This window comes from Panthera onca, chromosome B3 (genome assembly GCF_046562875.1).
Source record: "Panthera onca isolate mPanOnc1 chromosome B3, mPanOnc1 haplotype 2, whole genome shotgun sequence".
Taxonomy (NCBI): Eukaryota; Metazoa; Chordata; class Mammalia; order Carnivora; family Felidae; genus Panthera; species Panthera onca.
The window spans coordinates 54,003,995-54,024,489 of NC_138344.1; the positions used below are offsets into that span (position 1 = coordinate 54,003,995).

A 20,495-nucleotide genomic window follows, 5' to 3' on the forward strand; every position below is an offset into this window, starting at 1 on the left:
ATAATGGTGTTTTTGCAAACTTCCAAAGCATTTATTACATAAATCCAAGTTGAGAACCATTTCCTTAAAGCTACACATGAATAGATATATGTTTAATTGTTGAGATGGTCCTATGGAATGTAATATTCCAGAAAGCACACTGGACTGGGATTAGGAGTTGCAGGTTCTTTCTGTGGCTCTACCCTGACTGCTGGTGGAGGTCTTTGGCCTCCCTCCTCATCTGCCAAACAGGGAGGCTGGACTCTGTGTCTTCAAGCCCTTATGGTCTATGATGTAGCCAAGCAGGTACCACCCCCACCCCTCTAATTTGGGAAGGCAGGATCAGTGGTTGAATTGTGGGGTGCTCCTCTTGCTTTCCCCATAAATATACTTCTCTCCTCCCCATACCAGCCCCACCCACAAGCACATGAGAGAAGCTCAATAAGGACATCTGAAAACTGTTTTCCTCTTTTCCTGAGAAACGCCATAACATCATCAATCTGTATTTGTTTTATTTCTAATGAAGGAAATGTGCCCCTCTTATTGGAAACACCTTTCAGAAAGAGGCAAGAGTCTCTCCCTGCAGTCTGGCAGCTGAGAGCAGAGCTGCCGGCTGCACCCCACCTGTCCCAACAGCCAAGACTGATACAGCCTCAAATGCTTTCCATACGAAAACCTTTGTGAAGTTTCCTGTGCACACAGTGCAGACTGGGGCCCAGTTGCTGTCTCTGGCCAAGGTAATGCAAACCACATGCTTGGAGAGGAGTCAAGGCAAATATAGTTCCCCCAGAGGCCAAACATAAGTGGCACCTTCTTATCTTAGTCATGAACCCTTCTTCCATGGACCAGGCATTGGTCAAAAGTGTAGAATAATTGCAAACATCAGTCCTGAAAATCACTGTGCACTGGTTAGGCCACCTAATGCTGCTTAGAAGGCAGCTGTCCATTTTTACTCTTCATAAACAGCAGAGGGGGCTGGAAATTAGAAGGAAGGTAGTACATGTGGGGGATTTCATTTGGCATCCTAACTTCTTAGTCTGAACTTACCAGGTAGGACAGACAGCCTGTGGCCTGGTCCTCGAGCTCTTTCCTAGGTCCTGAAGTGAGATTCAAAGAGACATGTTGGGTATAGCTGGGAGCCAGGCTGGCTTGCTTCCCCTACTTGTCAGAGTTTTGAGAAGGGGCCTTTGGCTTGTCTCTGGGTGGTGGCATCTGCCATTCTGTGAATAGGACATCCTGCAAGGACAAAATTAGAAGTCCTAGAATCATCTAGAGAACAATCCCTGCCTTTCTGGTGATAATATTTCCTGTTACAGACTCCATTTGAGCTTCAGTTAAGCATAATGCCACAGGAGCTCAGCCTCTGGAAGCAGAATGAAGTCACTTCCTATGTCAGTTCGTTGCTTCTATATCTAACTCCATCATTTAACATCCTCAGAACCTCAGCTTCCTCATCTGTAAAATGAGAAGAATGATAGGCACTGCAGAGGGATTTTTCAAGGATTAGCTTATATAATACGCTCTGACGCCAGACTGCCAGGGTTTGAACCCCTCTCTACCACATTCCAGCTGTCAGGCAAGTTGGTTCTTCTCTCTCTGCTTCAGTTTTCTTATATGTAAAATGATAAGACTAGTAGGGTCTACCTCATGGGGCTGTTGTGAGGATTAAATGAGTTAATACTTATAAAGCTCCTGGAATAGTGGCTGGTACAGAATGTCGATTTGCTATGGAGCCCTGCTTTGGGGGTTCTCCAGACACACATACTGAAATCAATCACAATAAATTCTATATGTGGGTTGCTTTCCTCCATATAGCGTGGTAAATTCTTCAGCACTCATACTAAATTTTTTATGGCCGTGAAACTGTTCTCCAGCCAGGTCAGCCAGAAGTGGTAGCTCCAAATTTTTGAGTCAGCACTAGAGTTCTGAAGGGTTAAAATTCTTAGATCACTTTTGGCTACTGTTAGAAAAACACCGCCAATTTTCCTCTCTCTCAAGGTGCTAGATTTTTTTGTTTCAAATATGATTGTAGGTGTTTTTAATGGATGCATAATCTGCTAAAAAGTTGTCTTTTTTTTTTTTATCCTGAAGATCCTGAAGTGACTGCCAGTTATTATGATTACTAGGACTATGCACTCAGCCAGGGAAGGAACATGTATTCTCACCTCTCATTTCCTCCCTCTAGACTTCCTGGGATGATTCAGATGTGAGTCCACTGAGGTGTCATCCTGGCCCTGAGGAAAGAGAAGAAGGAGTTGTGGGACCAAGTGAATAGATCAGGGACATCAGGCTAGCAGCCCAGTCCCCATGGGAGAGCCCAGGATCAGCTGACCTTTCCACAGGAAGAGGAGAAACCACAGCAGCCCTCACTTTCCCTGGGCTCTCACTGAGTTTTGCTAAGTCATTCCTAGGTCTTGCCTCATGGAGAAAGATGTTACTACAGAAGCCAGAGAATGCATGCCTAGGGTCCCAGGCTCTGTGCTCAGACCAGGATGCTCTGTGATGGAGGCCTGCAGGAGGGGTAGGGTGGGGTAGAGAGGTTCTTGCTTCCCTCTGGCAGGTATGGAAGACGTTGAGTATCCACTTCAAAAAATAATTTCTCTTCTGGGGTCAGAAGAGGAGGACAGTAAGCAGTTTCTGGTTGCTCCTTAGCATAATTGTTACTCTTTTCTCTAAAATTAGTCCATACCTTATTCCTAGAGAGATGGCCTTACTGCACACTTATTTATTCTAGAAGTAATGAAGGGCCCACTATATGCCAGACACAGTGCTAGGGAGTGCCCTCAAAGAGAATTACATAAAATCTTAAATAATCACTATATAGTATTTTCAGCTTATAATATAAATGGGTTCAAAGTCCAATGTGGGCATAGTGATTGAAGAGATCACACAAGGCTTCAAGGAGGAAATGATGTTGGTGTTGAGCTATTGGTTCCCAGAAACAGACCCACCTGAGTCTGCTACTTGTGATCTTGGAGAAGTTATCTTAATCTTTCTGACTCTTGGTTTCTCCATCTGTAAAATGAAGATAATGGCACCATCTTTAAAGATTTTGTGTGTGGACTGAGATAAAACATATAGTGTGCCAGGAACACTGTAATTAACAAATGGTGGTCATTTTTAATCAGTGAAGATCTGCATATGTCTAAAAATTCCATGGGAGGATTTTTTTTTTGAAAAATTATGGCACATTTGGAACTTAATGTTCATGTTTTTGTTTCATGGATGGTTGCATCTGAGTTTACAACCATGCAGTCAGGATCACTGAAGACTATTTCAAGATCCAATTAAATTTTAAGTATTCAGCAGTCAGTTCAGGAGGTGAGTCCTTGTACACATATGGCCAGAGTTCATGAGCAAAGCTTTCATGGATGGGTTCACACACCACCTCTTCTGCCCATGGCAGAGGGCTGCTGCAGTAGTCTACCCTTACAGGAGGTCTTGTGGGATTATCCACACAGGCTGGATGCATCTTGAAGTTAGAGGAAGAGGAGAAGGAGACAGGATATCTCAGCAAGGCTCCAGGACATTCCATTCATAAACCATGTGGTTCTTTCTGTGGAAAACTCTGACTCCATAGTGGGTGAAGGGTCTCCTCTATAATGGCCCTTCCCCAAATTGTTCAACAAGTATCTACTCAGCATGATATGTATCTATGTGAGTCACATGTGCTTGCCATCGCTATCATTTCTGTATAAAATGAGAAGAGCAGTAGGATCCCTGAGAGAATGGTGGCTTTAAGCTATTCAGGACAGAATTCCTTATAAGTATTCTTGGTTCCTTCTGCTTCTGCCATCTTTCATGAGTTTCATGGGACCCTGTCTCCATTTTTATTTTTTTGAGATTTCTTTCTCTCGTGATCCAGACTGTACAGCATCTTTAAGAGCCTGATACTCACTTAGCCAAAAAGAGTCTTGACAGTGGTCTTGGGTGTAGCCAAGACTAAGTGGGGTTCATGCCTCACTCATCTCCCCTTCCCCCCTTAGGGTTTAATTGTGAGTTAGAGGTTTATTATTTTACGTGCACTATATTGTTGTGATTTAGAGACTGTTGTGTTCTCAATGATAAGTCTCCAACTAGAATACACACTCTTTGTGGTCAAAGGGCCATATCTTTTCATTCCTTCATGGTCCTTATTTTTTTAATGTTTTTTTTAATTTACTTTGAAGAGAGGTGGGGGGATAGAGAGCATAGGGACAGAGAGAGAGAATGCCAAGCAGGCTCCATGCTGTCAGCACAGATCCCAACATGAGGCTCAGTCCCACAAACTGGAGGTGGATGCTTAACTGACTGAGCCACCCAGGCGTCCCAGTCCTGACTTAAGGGTGTCATCAAAGCAAGTCTCAAAAAACAACTCCCTAAAATAGGGCCCAAGAATATTTGACACCTGTTTGGCTGTAATGCTACCAAAAGAGTGCAGTTGTTCCAGGAAATTTCTGGATATTCCTGAAATGCCCACTATTCAAAATTGGCCTAGAATAGGATAGGGTAAGGTCTGGCCCTCACCTACCTCTCTATTCATCTCACATCACACCCCACCTCAGTCTTTAATCTCGAGATTTACTGGCTCTCTTTGAGCACTTCAAAGATGCTAGTTTGCACACACTGTTCCCTTTGTCTGGAATGCTTCACCTTCTCCCTCCATCCCCCACTCCCTCCTCACTTTTGCTAAGTTAACTCCCACTAACCCTTGAATATTTGCCTCAGTTACCACTTTTTCAGAGAGTGTCTCCTCATTTCCCTCGCTCAGTAAAATCCCTTTATTTCTAATATTCTTACAGCACATTTACCTTTCCTTTAGGGAACTTAATACCTAATAGGTTTGCTATGTAATTGACTGGTGTCAATATCAAACTTCCTCTCTAGATGGTAAGCTCCATGAGAGCAGGGCTTGTGTCTATTATTTATTCATTGCTTTATCCTTGGTACCTAGCATGTAATAGGTACTCAATAAATCTTTCAAGTGAATTACTTAAAATGAATGTTGACATTTAAATCATCTGCAATTATTTAAAAAAATAAATCATCTGCAATTATTTAATGAGCATCTACAATTGGAGAATGTGCTGAGGCTAGTTGGTGATAAGGAAAAATAAAAATGTTATGAGCTATACAGGTGCTACCAGAAGAAATGATATTGAGTAATGACAGAGTGGACTAAGAGCAGGCCAAGAGAATATGGAAACTGAACAATGCTATAAAGCAATGTACACAGAATGGAAGGGGCTTAACTCATGAGGGTGAAGGAAGGCAGGTAGGGCTGGTGATGGAACTAATGTGTTGCAATGTCAACTTAGTGGCCTAATTGAGTTAAAGCCTGTGTGTTACTTCTCAATTGCTGCATGACAAATTACTCTAAAACTTAGTGGCTTAAAACAACACTTATGATTTTACATTTTCTGTGGTCATGGCTTAGTTGCGTTCTCTGCTCTTGGTCTCTCACAAGGCTAGAGTTACGGTCTCATCTGAAGACTTGACTGGAGAAGTTTCCATTTCCATATCCATGTAACCTCACTTAAATGGTTGTTGGTGGTATTCAGTTCCTTGTGAGTCATTGGACTGAGGGCCTTGGTTCCCCACTGGCTGGTGGCCAGAGGCCTCCTTTAGTTCCTTAGCTTACAGAACTACCTAATGGGTAGTTCACAAGGCAGCTGGCTTCATGAAAGTGAGCAAGTAAGAGGGCAAAGAGAGTACAACTGAGGGACTAAGAGCAAGACAGGAATCATAGCCTTTTGTAACCTAATCTTAGAAGTAACATATTTTTTGGCATATTCCATGATTTAGAAGTCACTAGATTCAGACCACACTCAAAGTGAGGGGTTTACAAAGAAGGCAGAGATCAGTGGGGAGGGCAGTGCATTTTAGATATTGCCTAGCCCAGTCTATGATGACTGGTGCCAATTAGAACTAGAAAGAAGAACAAAATTATTATGCTTATGTTTCAAGGGTTATAAATTGTGTTAAGGCTAATTAGCAGGCATAAGAGACGAGGTCAACTAGGAGAACATGGCTCAAAGTCTTGCACATGGTAGAAATTCAAGTGGAAATGCTATGATGAAGCATTACTTTCTGCTTGGGTCCTGTCTTAGGAAGTCTCTCCCAGGCAGAGAGCAAATTGTGAAAAAAACAGGAACAGATGCAGAGGAGACAAGTAGAATTTTGAGATAGGTACACTTACCAAACTCATGCTATGAGAGCAGACATAAGCAACATGTCTGTTGTTCTTGGACCTTACAAGATTCCTGCCACATTCCAACACTTACCTCCTTTGTAGTCCTTCTCCAGCCACTTTTGAGAGTCAAGAGTTCAAGTCATGTGAGGGAATGTAAAAGTATTTTGTTGCCCCCCCAAGATGGTATTCCTACTGTCATTAGGGACTGTGTTTATTTTGTTAACTCTCTCCTGAAAATGAATGGCTAATAAAACCATGACCAAAAAGGGTGAAGACTGAGTAAGTCACCTCACACAGACAGCAGAAAGCTTTAGGAGAGAAGCACCAGTGTTTTGATGACAATATTTTCTACTGTGATTTCTTCTTACTGTGGAAAAGAATTGTGTGTATAAATCTTTCTCCCCAAGCAGTGTCGTGGCTTCCCAGGGTTATCGGAGCTGGATTTGATTCAGATGAGATCGTATGCACTGCAGCATGTGGAGAGAATTGTAACTGGACATCAAAGGAGGAATTCAGAATGGTTATAGGAAAATTGTGCTTCTTCCCATTGTCTGCCAATTAATACATTGGCCCCATCAAAAGGACACGGATTAAAGTCTGGAAGATGAGCTTGGAGACAGGAGGCTGTACTCTGGCTTCTGTGACAAGTGGGTAGCCTGCAGGTTTTGAGAAGAAGTGAAGTGAAACCAAATTTATGGTTCGCTTTGCAAATAGTAGAGGATCACCTAGATCAAAGAGAAACAATCTGGAGGAGTATGCCTCCTAGTTTTGGAGCCATAAGAATTCCATTTATATTTTTACAAGGAATGAAACATTCAGAACCTGAATGCTGGTCCCTGCCATGGAGTGGGCCTTTGGGTCTCTTTCTGGATAGAACATACCAAATGTCTGCATTCTTTAGGTGCCCTGGATTCATTTAGATCTCATGCCCTTCAGTCTCCTTACTGCAGTTCCTAAGGAGAAGGGTGTAGTGTTGGAGAAGGGGCTATGAGCTCTGAGATCTGATTTCAGCTCTGCATTGATTCATATGGCAGTCTGGGGCAAGTGATTTAACTACCTCTGTAAGCCTGGGATTTCTCACTCTGTAAAATGAGGAAAATAATATCCACCCTTTTCACTCCTTACAGAGTTACCATGGAGATTAAATAGGACATTATAGGTAAAAGCTACTTTATAAAATATATGAGCCAACTCTTTCCCCATGGTCATCTTCACTTCACTGATTTCTTATTCACCCACTTATTTGTCTAGCCATTTATTCATATGATCTCCCTTTCTCTGTAATTGACTTAAAAATATTTTCTATTTCTTCTTTCTCTCACATTTATCCTTGCTTTTGCACTTTTACTCTGTTCCTTAAGTATTCCCTTACTCGTTAACCTTTCATCCTCTTTACTTCTTAGTCTCTCCCATTGTCTGTCTTGACTTACCGGTCAGTCCCTGCCCTCCATTCCCTGACTCTTTCCTGTGTCCATTTTACTCCTTCCCAATGCCATATTCCATCCCAAGTTACCCCAACCTCCCATCTCACTTTTGGGCTAAGCTTTGTACTGGGAAGCATCTTCGAAGAGCCCTGCCCCAGCATCATGACTATTAGCTGTATGTTGGTTTCCTTATCTGAGAAATGAGTATACTCACTAACAGATTATGATACTATGACTATATATCCCCCTTTTGCTGATGAAAAAGACCTACTTTAACTATATTTGTTAAAATTATGAGCTTAGCATATAATAATAGATAAAAACTATGGAGCATTTATAGTATGTAAACACTATTTAATTCATTTAGTTATACAAAATAAGCCCTGTAAGATAGATTTTACTTGAGGCTCAAATGCAATAAATAACCTTTCCAGGATTCTGTGGCCAGAATTAAAAGCCAGGTCTGTGCTGTATGTACTCTATCTTACTGATCTATGAAAATTTTTATTTTTGTGATGGACCAGAAATCATTTGACAAAAGAAGAAAGAGCAGATGCACAGGTCAAACAATGACATTAAGACAACTATGGAATGCAAGAGGACTCAGTCAGGAGGATTGATCTATTTCTAAGAACCTAAATGGTCAACAGAGTATATGCCAAGATTAGGGATTTATCTTTCCTCAGGATTAGGGCTGCCAGATTTATAAAAATACATATCACCCAGTAAATTCGAATTTCAACTCAAACAGCAAATATTTTTAGTATAAGTATGTCCCATGTAATATTTGGGACATACTTATACTAAAAAAAAATCATTTATCTGAAATTCAACTTTAACTAGGCAACCTGTATTTTATCTATATGCTAACTAATTTGGATGTAACTTAAAAAAAAGTTAAAATAAAAAACCCAAATAATCCAATTTAAAAATGCACAGAAGACATTAATAGGCATTTGTCCAAAAAAGACAGCCAGATAGATGCCAACAAACACATGAAAAGATTCTCAACATCACTCATTATCAGGGAGATACAAATCAAAACTACAATGAGATATTACCTCACACCTGTGAGAATGGCTAAAATAATAAACACAAGAAACAACAAGTGTTGGTGAGGATGTGGAGAGAAAGGAACCCGCTTGTGCTATTGGTGGGAATGAAAATTGGTGCAGCCATTGTTGCAAACAGTATGTGGGTTCCTCAAAAATTAAAAATAGAACTACCCTATTACCCAGAAATCACACTATTTGGTATTTACCCCCAAAATACAAAAACACTAATTCAAAGGGATACATACACCCTTATGTTTATTGCAGCATTACTTACAATAGCCAAACTATGGAAGGAGCTGAAGTGTCCAATTGATAGATGAATGGATAAAGATGTGGTACACACACACACACACACACACACACACACACACAATGGAATATTTCTCAGCCATAAAAAAGAATGAAATCTTTCCCTTTTCAACGACATGGATAGAGCTAGAGAGTATAATGCTGAGTGAAATAAGTTAGTTATAGAAAGACAAATACCATATGATCTCACTCATATGTGGAATTTAAGAAACAAAACAAATGGACAAAGGAAACGAGAGAGACAAACCAAGAAACAGACTCTTAATTATAGAGAACAAACTAATGGTTACCACAGGGGAGGTGAATAGAGGGAATGGGGGAAACAGGGGATGGGGATTAAAGATTACACTTATCATAATGAAAAACAATAACATAAAATGATTTAAAAAATAAAGAACCTTTAAAAATTGAGGAAAAATACAAAATATTATAGTAAATAGGCAAAATATATAGGTGATTCACAAAAGGAAATAAAATGACCCTTACACGCAAAAAGATGTTCAGTCTCATAATAAGTAAAATCCAAATTAAAATTATACTGATAATCTCACCTAGCAGATTGGCAAAAATTCAATATCTTAGAAATTCACTGTTTCGGCGAGGCTGTGTGGAAACAGGCTCTCTCATACATTGCTGGTAGAATGCAAAATGGTATATTTTCCCATGAGGAGGAATTTTAAAACATGTAATAAAACTTCATTATGCATTTACCCTTCAACCAGTAATACTAATTCTAATAATTTACTCTGAACATATATATCCAACAATACAAAAATACATATACACAAAGTTATTCAATGCAGCATCATTTATAATTACAAAGTATAAAGAACTACCTAAATATCTAAGTGTAGGAGTTCAGTTGAAAGATCCATTTACATTATGTAGCAGTATATAGCTATAAACAAGAATTATGATATCTCTATGAACAAATATGATATAATTTCCAGGAGATAACATTAAGTAAAAAAAGTAAAGAATATACAAAGTATGTTAATTTCTGTGTGAGAAAAAAAGAAGTTTGATTTTGTAAAGCATGTAAATGTTCTACATATTCAAAAATTAAAATGAAATCAGTAAGAAGAGGAAGGAAAGAGCTAACTGAAAGTAGAAAGAAACAAATTGTATTTCAAATAAATATGATAATCACACTGTAGGGAGAAGGAAAGAAGGAAGGAAGGAAGTTATATACATCTAACTATTTTATGCTCTGTTCAAAGGACCAAGAATTAAAGATGCCCCAGTAGCAAAGATCATATCTGAAACCCAAATCTTGATCTCTAACACCATTATCCACTAAAAGTAATCAAGACTCTCTGGATAAATGACTGACTCCAGGAATGGGGCAGAATAGGCAAAAGATGAACCTGGAACATCTTGTTATTCTAGAAAATAAAAAGGCATTTTTTAAAAATTAGAAGGTCATGACACAAGGACTAATGTGCTAGCTGAAAAGAATTACAGCTAGCCAAATCTGGGATAATTTGAGCATCATTAAGTACAATGATGAATTATAAATCACTGATGAAAATTAAAATTCATGAGTCCATACTGATAATAAATATATAAATAAATGTAAGTAAATTTATGAACACAAATATTTTACTATATACCCACAGTCTTGGACAAGGTTGAGTATGAGAGGTGAGGCAGGAAGAATTGCAAACAAATTCTGAACCCTTTTTAATACTATTTCAGCAATCATTTAGGGACATCAAATGCTTACTAGGTCTCAGGTTTTGTGTTAGACTAAATATTAACCTGATCTACGTGATTCTCACAATGACATATTTTACAGATGAGATAAACTAGCCTCAGAGATATTAGAAAAACTTGCCCAGTATCATAATAAAGGGAGGAGGCATGATTTTACACTTTTCCCACTAAGTCATGTCACATCCCAAAAGAACAGAACGATTTCTGAATAAAAGCATTTTATAAATGGGGTTTCTTTTTTCTCGCCTTTCTTTCTCAGGGATGCACTAAAGGGCTAAGGGTGATGTTAAATTTCCATGGTCAAGAACAAGAAAATTAAAATAATGATCTAAGAATAAATTTAATTGGTTCTCTTGGGTTTACAAACCATGGTCCACCAACTTCTTAAAATCTCTAGGTGGAATTTCCTAACTTTCCCCAGGAGGTGGTAATTGTACAAAAGAGAAATCCCTAAAGCCAAAAGGCTGGGTTCCATCCCTGATGGTGCAGTTTACTGTCTGTAAAAGGGTACCTCACTGGATTGTTGCAGGGGTTAAATGAGATAATGTACACATAAGCACATGTTGGTGGAAGTATTGCTGCTTCCCTCAGGTCTCTGTGCTTCCCAACTCATCCCAACCCTTTCCTTTTCTTAACTCATTAAGAACAAAACAAACTTTAAAAACGAGGTCTATGAAAGCAAAGACCTCAGTGAGTGAAATCCAGTGACACCCACTGTGTCCTCCAACAGAATGTGCAGAATGTTCTTTTCTCAGCAAGGAGTCAATCAACTGCAATTAGGTCAAGAATTCTAAGGTTCTAGAAAGAATAAAGGGGCAGAGGCTTGACAGCAATTTTCTCCAAAGCCTAAAGTCTTGAACCAGATGTGGTTAGTCTGCTTCGAGGACTGAAGTCCTCATCTTGGTTCTGTCACTAACCACTACATGTCATAACCTCCCCTTTCTTGACCTCAGTCTCATCATCTGTAACTGAAGGCAGGTGCTATACTTCTTGAGACCATGTTAATCATAGTCTTGTTCTCAGATCACCTCTAGCTGAATCAGTTGGTCTACTTGTTAAAACACATATATTCCTCACATCCCACCTTGTGGCTCCCAAATTAAAAATTCCTTGGCAAAGGATCTGGATTCTGCATTTTTATCCCCTTCCACCAAGATAAATTCTAATGCACACAAATTTGAGAATTACTGACTTAAGTGCCTTTTCAGATAAAGAATTACATGGTGTAGGTCAGTGATTTTTAAACTTTAATGAATCCCTAAAATGCAGGGGGCTTGCTCTGCATTACTGCTAATCTCCCAACTGCTGTTGCTGGTTGTTCCTAGATCACACTCTAAGTAGCAAAGCTTTATGTGATGCTATGCAGTCCTGTAGTAGGTTGATTTCCTCTTTGGGATGAAAAGAATATAGATAAGAGTAAAGAGTGGAAGAAAGATATAAGCATGGATAGTAACCCCAAAGATTTTCTTGGCTTGAGTATAGACTTAACTGATTGATGGATCACCTTTGGTCCTTATGACAGAGAAGTCACAAATTTGGAGACAGACAACTTGGTTATGTCCCCCACTCTGTCACTTCCTAGTTATGCAGCCTGCAGAGAGTGATTTAAGTTTTTAGAACCTTAAGTTATGAATCTATAAGGCAGAGATCACGAAATACCCTCCTTACAGAGTTGTTATGAGCACTAAATGTGATCACATACATAAAATTCCCAGCCCAGTGCAACAATATCTGTCCCTCTAGGTTTTCTGGGGACCCTCCCTAAGCCTTTCCTTAGCCCATGTATGGGACTGCTCACAGGAGTCTGCTCTCTCTCATAGATACCACTACCTGGAGGGCAGCCACCTCTCCACCATGAGAAAACTTGACTTTCCCAGGCCGCTGAGTGATTAATCAGCTGCTTTCCCAGACTTGGAAGGCTGATGGCAATGCTGCCAGAGGCAGATGGGAGAGCTAGAGTCCAGTCACTCATCAGTGATGTTCAGCGGACACATTTATAAGGCTTTTTACACTTTTCTGGCATCCTCCATGATCAGCCAGACACCAAAGGCTGCCTACTGCACACCACATGCTGGCAAAGAAAGCTGTGTGCACACATGCTGGCCAGGTCCCAGCACAGCTTATTCTTTCTCTTCTGCTTCCTTTTATTACTTTCTATGTGGTTGTGATCAACATGCCACCTGACTTTTCATGCCAAGTCCTTTAAATTTTTTTGACAGGCACTGCTGTCCCTTTCTCCCTGAATAACTCACTAAACAAGAGTTGCGATAATATGAACTTAATGTGAAGCATTTTCATCTCTCTTCATAATCATTTAAAGGGGTTATCAACAGAATATTTCTTTAGCAATTGCAATTTGCTTACCAGCACCCCGGGTCCCCGAGGGAACCTGTAACCAAATCATCTTGGTAAGTTGCTTGGTCAGGCTACAGGAAGCAAACCATGAAAATGGCTTTCTTTTTCCGTTTTCTTTTTTTCTTCCTTGTGTTGTCCTTAAGTTTGACTGTGTATTGGAATCACCTGGAGGCCTTTTAAAGCAATACTGATCTCTGAATCCAATACCAGAGATTCTGACTTAATTGATCTGGATGCTACTTGGACATTGGGAATTTTAAAAACAGCCAAGATTGAGGATCACTGTCTTAGGAATTAATAAAACTACACAGAATTTTCCTGTATTGTCTCAGTTTTTTATCACCATTTGTTTTCAAGAGCACCCTTTAAAAAATTTTTCACCAAAATAATCTGTCAAACCTCAAAACAACCACTTGAAACAGTCTGAATGTGTATATTAGTTTATTTGCACATTTGTATGTTATCTTCAGTTTGAATATTTTTAAAAAAATGGAGCTCTCAGAGAGGTTAAGTAACTTGTCCTGAGATAGACAGCTGATAAGGGCAGAAATAATTCTTTTTTATTTTTTTAAATTTTGTTTATTTTTTTATTTTTTTTAAATTTATATCCAAATTAGTTGGATATAGCATATAGTGAAACAATGATTTCAGGAGTAGATTCCTTAATGCCCCTTATCCATTTAGCCCATCCCCCCTCCCATGACCCCTCCAGTAACCCTCAGTTTGTTCTCCATATTTATGAGTCTCTTCTGTTTTGTCCCCCTCCCTGTTTTTATATTATTTTTGTTTTCCTTCCCTTACGTTCATCTGTTTTGTCTCTTAAAGTCCTCATATGAGTGAAGTCATATGATATAGGTCCTTCTCTGACTAATTTCACTTAGCATAATACCCTCCAGTTCCATCCAAATTGCAAATAGTTGCAAATGGCAGGGTAGGGTAAGTTCAAATAGGGTAGTTCTATTTTTAGTTTTTTGAGGAACATCCATACTGTTTTCCAGAGTGGCTGCACCAGCTTGCATTGCCACCAACAATGCAAAAGAGATCCTCTTTCACCGCATCCTCACCAACATCTGTTGTTGCCTGAGTTGTAAATGTTAACCATTCTGACAGGTGTCAGGTGGTATCTCATTGTGGTGTTGATTTGTATTTTCCTGATGATGAGTGATGTGAAGCATTTTTTCATGTGTTGGTTGGCCATCTGGATGTCTTCCTTGGGGGAAATGTCTATTCATGTCTTTTGCCCATTTCTTCACTGGATTATTTCTTTTTTGGGTGTTGAGTTTGATAAGTTCTTTATAGATTTTGGATACTAACCCTTTATCTGATATGCTATTTGCAAATATCTTCTCCCATTCTGTCAGTTGCCTTTTAGTTTTGCTGATTGTTTCCTTCACTGTGCAGAAGCTTTTTATTTTGATGAAGTCCCAGTAGTTTATTTTTGCTTTTGCTTCCCTTGCCTCCAGAGACATGTTGAGTAAGCGTTGCTGCAGGCAAGATCAAAGAGGTTTTTGCCTGCTTTCTCCTCGAGGATTTTGATGGCTTCCTGTCTTACCTTGAGGTCTTTCATCCATTTTGAGTTTATTCTTGTGTATGGTCTAAGAAAGTGGTCTAGGTTCATTCTTCTGCATGTCACTCTCCAGTTTTCCCAGCACCACTTGCTGAAGAGACTGTCTTTATTCCATTGGATATTCTTTCCTGCTTTGTCAAAGATTAGTTGGCCATACTTTTGTGGGTCCATTTCTGGGTTCTCCAGGGCAGAAATAATTCTTAAATCCATGAGTCCTGGCTCCCATTATTCTTTCCATTACTTTGTTACTCCCTTAATTCAGTTTTTCATTGAATATCATTCATTGGACCATAATACATCTCTACTCTAGACTGTATAAACATTCAAAACAAAAACTCTCTGATTTCCTTATTAGCAGATTTAATATTAATAAAGTAAGAAGAGCAGCGTGAATGAGAAGACAGGGCCTTCCTGGTTTGGTGGTTGATACATGCACCTGACATATGTAATGTGTTAAGTGTCAAAAGACATTCAGCATGGGACTATTTATTGGGGAAGTCAATGTATGCCAGTCAAAGGCTGGGACCCAAACTTATCCCGATAAGTCATCTTGGGAAATAGACCACAGCATTCTTTCCTCTGTGATGAAATACATTCCAAGTTCTCTGGAAGGTTGTACAGATCCTCATCTGAAGACAGAATCATCTGTTGATTCTCATAAATGTAGAGATAAATTGAAGAGTGGCTTCTCTTCCAAACTGGCAGAATACTACATTGATCTAGATCCTCCATGCCTGAGTTATTTTTTACTTGACAGGAAATAACACAAATATTTTTTAAAGCTATAACTCTTTGGAGATGTGTTACCATTTTTTCCTGTAACTCCTTGAGTGTTTTATTATCCTTACCAGGATGGAATGGAACAGGACTGGCTAATAAAATAGATTCTTGACAATCTCTCTGAACCTTATCAGGGAGCCCAAAGTTTAGGTGTCATGCTTCTGTCTCAGACCAATGCCGCAGCTAATGGGAAGCTTATGGTCAAAGGGTACCTACTGATCCATGAATAATTACGGGACAGAAACTTAATTGGCTTAGGGTTGCTCATGGCTTTGGTCCAGTTAGGCTTCAACAGACATTTGGGCTGCAGAAAGACACCATCCAATTAAACCACTGGACATTCTTTTTTTTTTTTTAATGTTTATTTTTGAGAGACACAACATGAGTGAGGGGTAGCTGAGAGAGAGGGAGACACAGAATCTGAAGCAGGCTCCAGGCTCTGAGCTGTCAGCACAGAGACCAACATGGGGCTTGAACCCACAAACCGTGAGTTCATGACCTGAGCTGAAGTTGGCGCTTAACTGACTGAGCCACCCAGGCACCCCAAACCAATGGACATTCTAAAAAAAATTTTTTTTAATTTTTATTTATTTTGTGTGCGTGTGTATGAGAGAGAGAGAGAGAGAGAGAGAGAGAGCAGGGGAGGGCAGAGAGAGAGGGAGACACAGAATCTGAAAAAGGCTCCAGGCTCTGAGCTGTCAGCACAGAGCCCAATGAGGGGCTCGAACCCACGAACCATGAAATCATGACCTGAGCCAAAGTCAGACACTTAACCCACTGAGCCACTCAGGTGCCCCTAAACCACTGGCTATTCTAAAAACAGTTGTTTGAATTAATTCCAACATATAGTTTGCAACCATTCTATTACTCTAATCAGTTTGTATATGTGGGACTACAAACATAAATGAAAGTATGGATATAGCCACAGATGAAGAATAGAGTATGCACATTAAGTTCACAAATGAAACTGTTAGAATTCTAAAATCACTCTAGAAGACTAAGAGTTTTGGACCTAAAAAAAAATAAAAGGACCCTAGAAGTTACCAAACCTAACAAATTTATCTGTAATTGACAGTACAGTCATAATCTGGTGTCTCTTCATAGTTTCTCAGTCTCAGAAACCCTGGACGGTCTCCAAATGCAGACATGGCAAATTCCCTCTTGAGATGATAACCATTTGACAGAACCAGCTACAAAATTTGTGGGGCTCACTGCGAAATGAAAGTACAGACCCTTTGTTAAAAACTCATTGAGAATTTAAAGACAGGACTTTCAAGGAAGATGATGGAATAGGAAAATCCTAAGCTTACCTTATCCCACAGATACAATTAGATAACATTTCATCAGTGTAAATAACCCAGAAAATGACCTGAAGACTGGCAGAACACACTCTCCATAGCTAAATGTAGAGAAGAGGCTACATCAAAGAGGGTAGAAAGGGCAGAGACACCATTGGGAGCCAAACAGAGGGAGGGATGCCATGGGCCTGAGAAGTAAAGAGGACTAAACCTCCACACCAGGTACCGCTGGCATGGAAGACCTGCATGGGGAAGACAAATCCCCATAATATTTGGCTTTGAAAGCCAGAGGGACCTAACAGTCAGTGGGGCTTAACACCTGGAACATTAAAAATCAGTGGGAGCAGCTCTGGGAAAGCCAGAAGGGCAGAGTCCCTACTCTTAAAGAGACAGTACAACAAACAGTCCCACAGGATATAGGATAGAAGCAGCAGTTTGAAAATGCCTGGGGAATATTGGAAGGAGATTTATTTACTAATCTCAGAGCATGTGCTACAGGGACAGGGATTTTGGGGATCGCCAAGAACAAAGAATTGGTGGGCACTATTTCCCTCTCTCATACCCCAGCTACATACACAGACACCTTTGGGAACCAGTGCAAATCCAACACTCTACTGAGCTTGCTAACAACGGGCCCATCCCTGTGCTCCTTCTGTAGATCCACCCTCTCCAACTGGGCATGCCTTGGCACAATTTTTCCTGGGTAACTGTAGATCCCCTTGACAACAGACCAGAGTGGGTCTTGTTGGCATTGTGCACCCCATCCCTGCATACTCCTATGACCTACCCCTTTTAATCCCCTTGGCTAGAGCCCACCCAAAGTGGTGCCATAAGACTGGCAGTGTAAAAGCAGCCCCAGCAGGGGCCAACATGTCTCCAAAGTGACTCCCACCCCCAGGAGGAGGGGAAAATAACCACCCACACCAGGCCAACTATGGCCCCAGCAGTTGGCTTGGGGCAGACAGCTGTTCTGAATGCAGACGATACCCATTAACAATAGTTTCTCGGGAGACAACACAGGGAGAGTGCCCCACAGCTCAGTGCTACTGCATCTTTGGAAAATGTCTAGCCCAACTCAAGTCCAAGGGGCCTTCAACAGGCCCAATAACAATACAGGGACCAAACATTGCCAATAGGCAAAGAGGGTCATTACGGATGACTGGACTGAAGGCAAAAGTGGCTTAGCCACAACAGTAGGGTGCAAACAACACATATAGGAGATATCTCTGAAGCACCAGGGTCTGGTGAACAGGAAACATGGCACTACAAGGCCCTAAAGGACCTCTTCCTCATAACGCCACTACTTTCAAGAGCAGGGAACATAGCTGACTTTCGAAACACATAGAAACAGAGAGTTAGCAAAATGAGGAGACAGAGAAATATACCCAAAATGAAAGAACATGACAAAATCACAGCAAGGGAGCAAAATGAAACAGAGATAAGAATGCCTGACAGACAACTTAAGAAGTGGTCATAAGGATACTCACTGGACTTTAGAAGAGTGGAGGACCTCAGTGAGGCCCTCAACAAAGACATAGAAAACATAAAAAAGAATCAATCACAGGTAAAGAGCTCAATAACTGAAATTAAAAATACACCAGATGGAATAAATAGTATATTAGAGGAAGCAGAAGAATGGATCAGTGACCTGGAGGAAATAGTAAGGGAAAGCAATCAAGCTGAACAAGGAAAAAAAAAAAAAAATGAGAACAGGCTAAGTGAACTCAGCAACACCATCAGGTGTATTAACATTTGCATTATAGGGACCACAGAAGAAGAGAGAAAAGGAGGCTGGAAATTCATTTGAAGAAATAAAGCTGAAAACTAATGGAATCTTGGGAATGAAACAGAAATCCAGACCCAGAAAGCACAGAGAGGCCACAACAAAATCAACTGAAAGAGGTCCACACCAAAACACATAGTAATTAAAATGGCAAAAAGTAGTGGTAAAGAATGTTAAACTCAGAGAAAAAAAAAACCGGTTACATACAAGAGAGACCCCATAAGGCCACCAGCTGATTTCTCAGCAGAAATTCTGCAGGCCAGAAGGGAGTGGCACAATATATTCAAAGCACTGAAAAAAAAATACCCTGTAGCCAAGAATACCCTATCCAGTAAGGCTATCATTTAGAAGAGAAGAGAGATAAAGAGATTCCCAGACAAACAAAAGTTAAAAAGATTCATGACTAGCCCTATAAAAAATGTAAAAGAGTACTCTTTGAGTGGAAAGGAAAGGCCATAAGTAGGAGTAAGAAAAGTAGGAAGCACAATAGCAGTAAAAATAAGTATATCTAAAAAAAAAAGTCCCTTGACTGCAAGGGATTCACAAAATAAAAGGATATAAAGTGTGAAATCATATGCCTAAAACATAGGGAGGAAGAAGAGTAAAGAATGGGTTCAAACTTAAGTGACCATCAACTTAATATAGACTGTTATATGCATAAGACATTTTATATAAACTTAATGATAACCACAAATCAAAAACTGGTAATAGATATGCAAAAAACAAAGAGAACAGATTCCAAGTATATCACTAAATAAAGCCAACAAAGTGTGAAAGAACAGAGCATGGGAAGAAAGGAACAGAGAACTACAAAAACCACCATAAAACAAGTAAAATGGCAATGAGTTCATACCCATCTATAGTTACTTTGAATGTAAAGAGATTAAATACTCTGATCAAAAGACACAGGGTGATGGAGAGGCACCTGGATGGTTCAGTTGGTTAAGTATCCTACTCTTGGTTTCGGTGCAGGTCATGATCTTACGGTGTGTGAGTTCAAGCCCCATATAGGGCTTTGCAAGGACAGTGCAGAGCATGCTTGGGGTTCTCTCTCCCTCTCTCTCTGCCCCTCCCCGACTCTCACTCTTTATCTCTCTTACTCTCTTACTTGCTCTCTCTCTCTCAAATTAAATAAATAAACTTAAAAAAAAATCAAAAGATATATAGGGTGATGGAATGGATAAAAAGGCAAGACCCATCCATACACTGCCTACAAGAGACTCATTTCAGACCCAAAGATGCCTACAGATTGATAGTGAAAGGATAGAAAAGCAATTATCATGCAAATGGAAGTGAAAAGAAAGCTAGGGTAGGAGTACTTCTATTGGGCAAAATAGACTTTAAAACAAAGACTGTAACAAGAGACAAAAAAGACACTACACAGTCTGACAGGAAGATATAACAATTATAAATATTTATGCACCCAACATGCAAGCACCCAAATACACAAAACAGCTAATAACAAACATAAAGGAAGTAATCAATAGTAATACCACAATAGTAGGGGACTTTAACACCCCACTTACATCAGAGGATGGACCATTCAAACAGAAAATCAACAAGGAAATAGTGGCTTTAAATGACACATTGGATCACATAGATCTGATATATTCAGAACATTCCATCCTAAAACAGCAGATTACACAATTTTCAAGTGCACATAGAACATTCTCCAAAGCAGATCACATAGTAGGCCACAAAAGAAGTCTCAACAATTTAAAAAGATTGAAATCATGGGGCACCTGGGTGGCTCAGTTGGTTAAGCATCCGACTTCGGCTCAGGTCATGATCTCGCAGTTTGTGAATTCCAGCCCCACATCAGGCTCTGTGCTGACAGCTCAGAGCCTGGAACCTGTTTTGGATTCTGTGTCTCCCTCTCTCTCTGCCCCTCCCCAACTTGTGCTCTGTCTCTCTTGCTTGAAAATATAAATAAAATATTTAAAAAAATCTCTTAAAGATTGAAGTCATGCCATGCCTCTTTTCTGACTGCATACTATGAACTAGAAATCAACCATAATAAAAAGTCTGGAAAAAAACCACAAATACATGAAAGCTAA

At 39.9% G+C, this 20,495-nt stretch overlaps 1 long non-coding RNA gene across 1 annotated transcript in view; it reads right to left on the reverse strand.

Moving 5' to 3' along the window:
- Positions 1–1,118: 1,118 nt before the first annotated feature.
- LOC132669132 (uncharacterized) overlaps positions 1,119–20,495 on the reverse strand; it is a 76,402-nt gene continuing 57,025 nt past the window's right edge. The window contains exons 3-5 of the long non-coding RNA XR_009606018.2: positions 2,931–2,994; positions 2,145–2,213; positions 1,119–1,215 (exon numbers count right to left, since the gene is read on the reverse strand). This is a non-coding gene — a long non-coding RNA (uncharacterized LOC132669132). The remainder of the gene's footprint in view (positions 1,216–2,144; positions 2,214–2,930; positions 2,995–20,495) is intronic.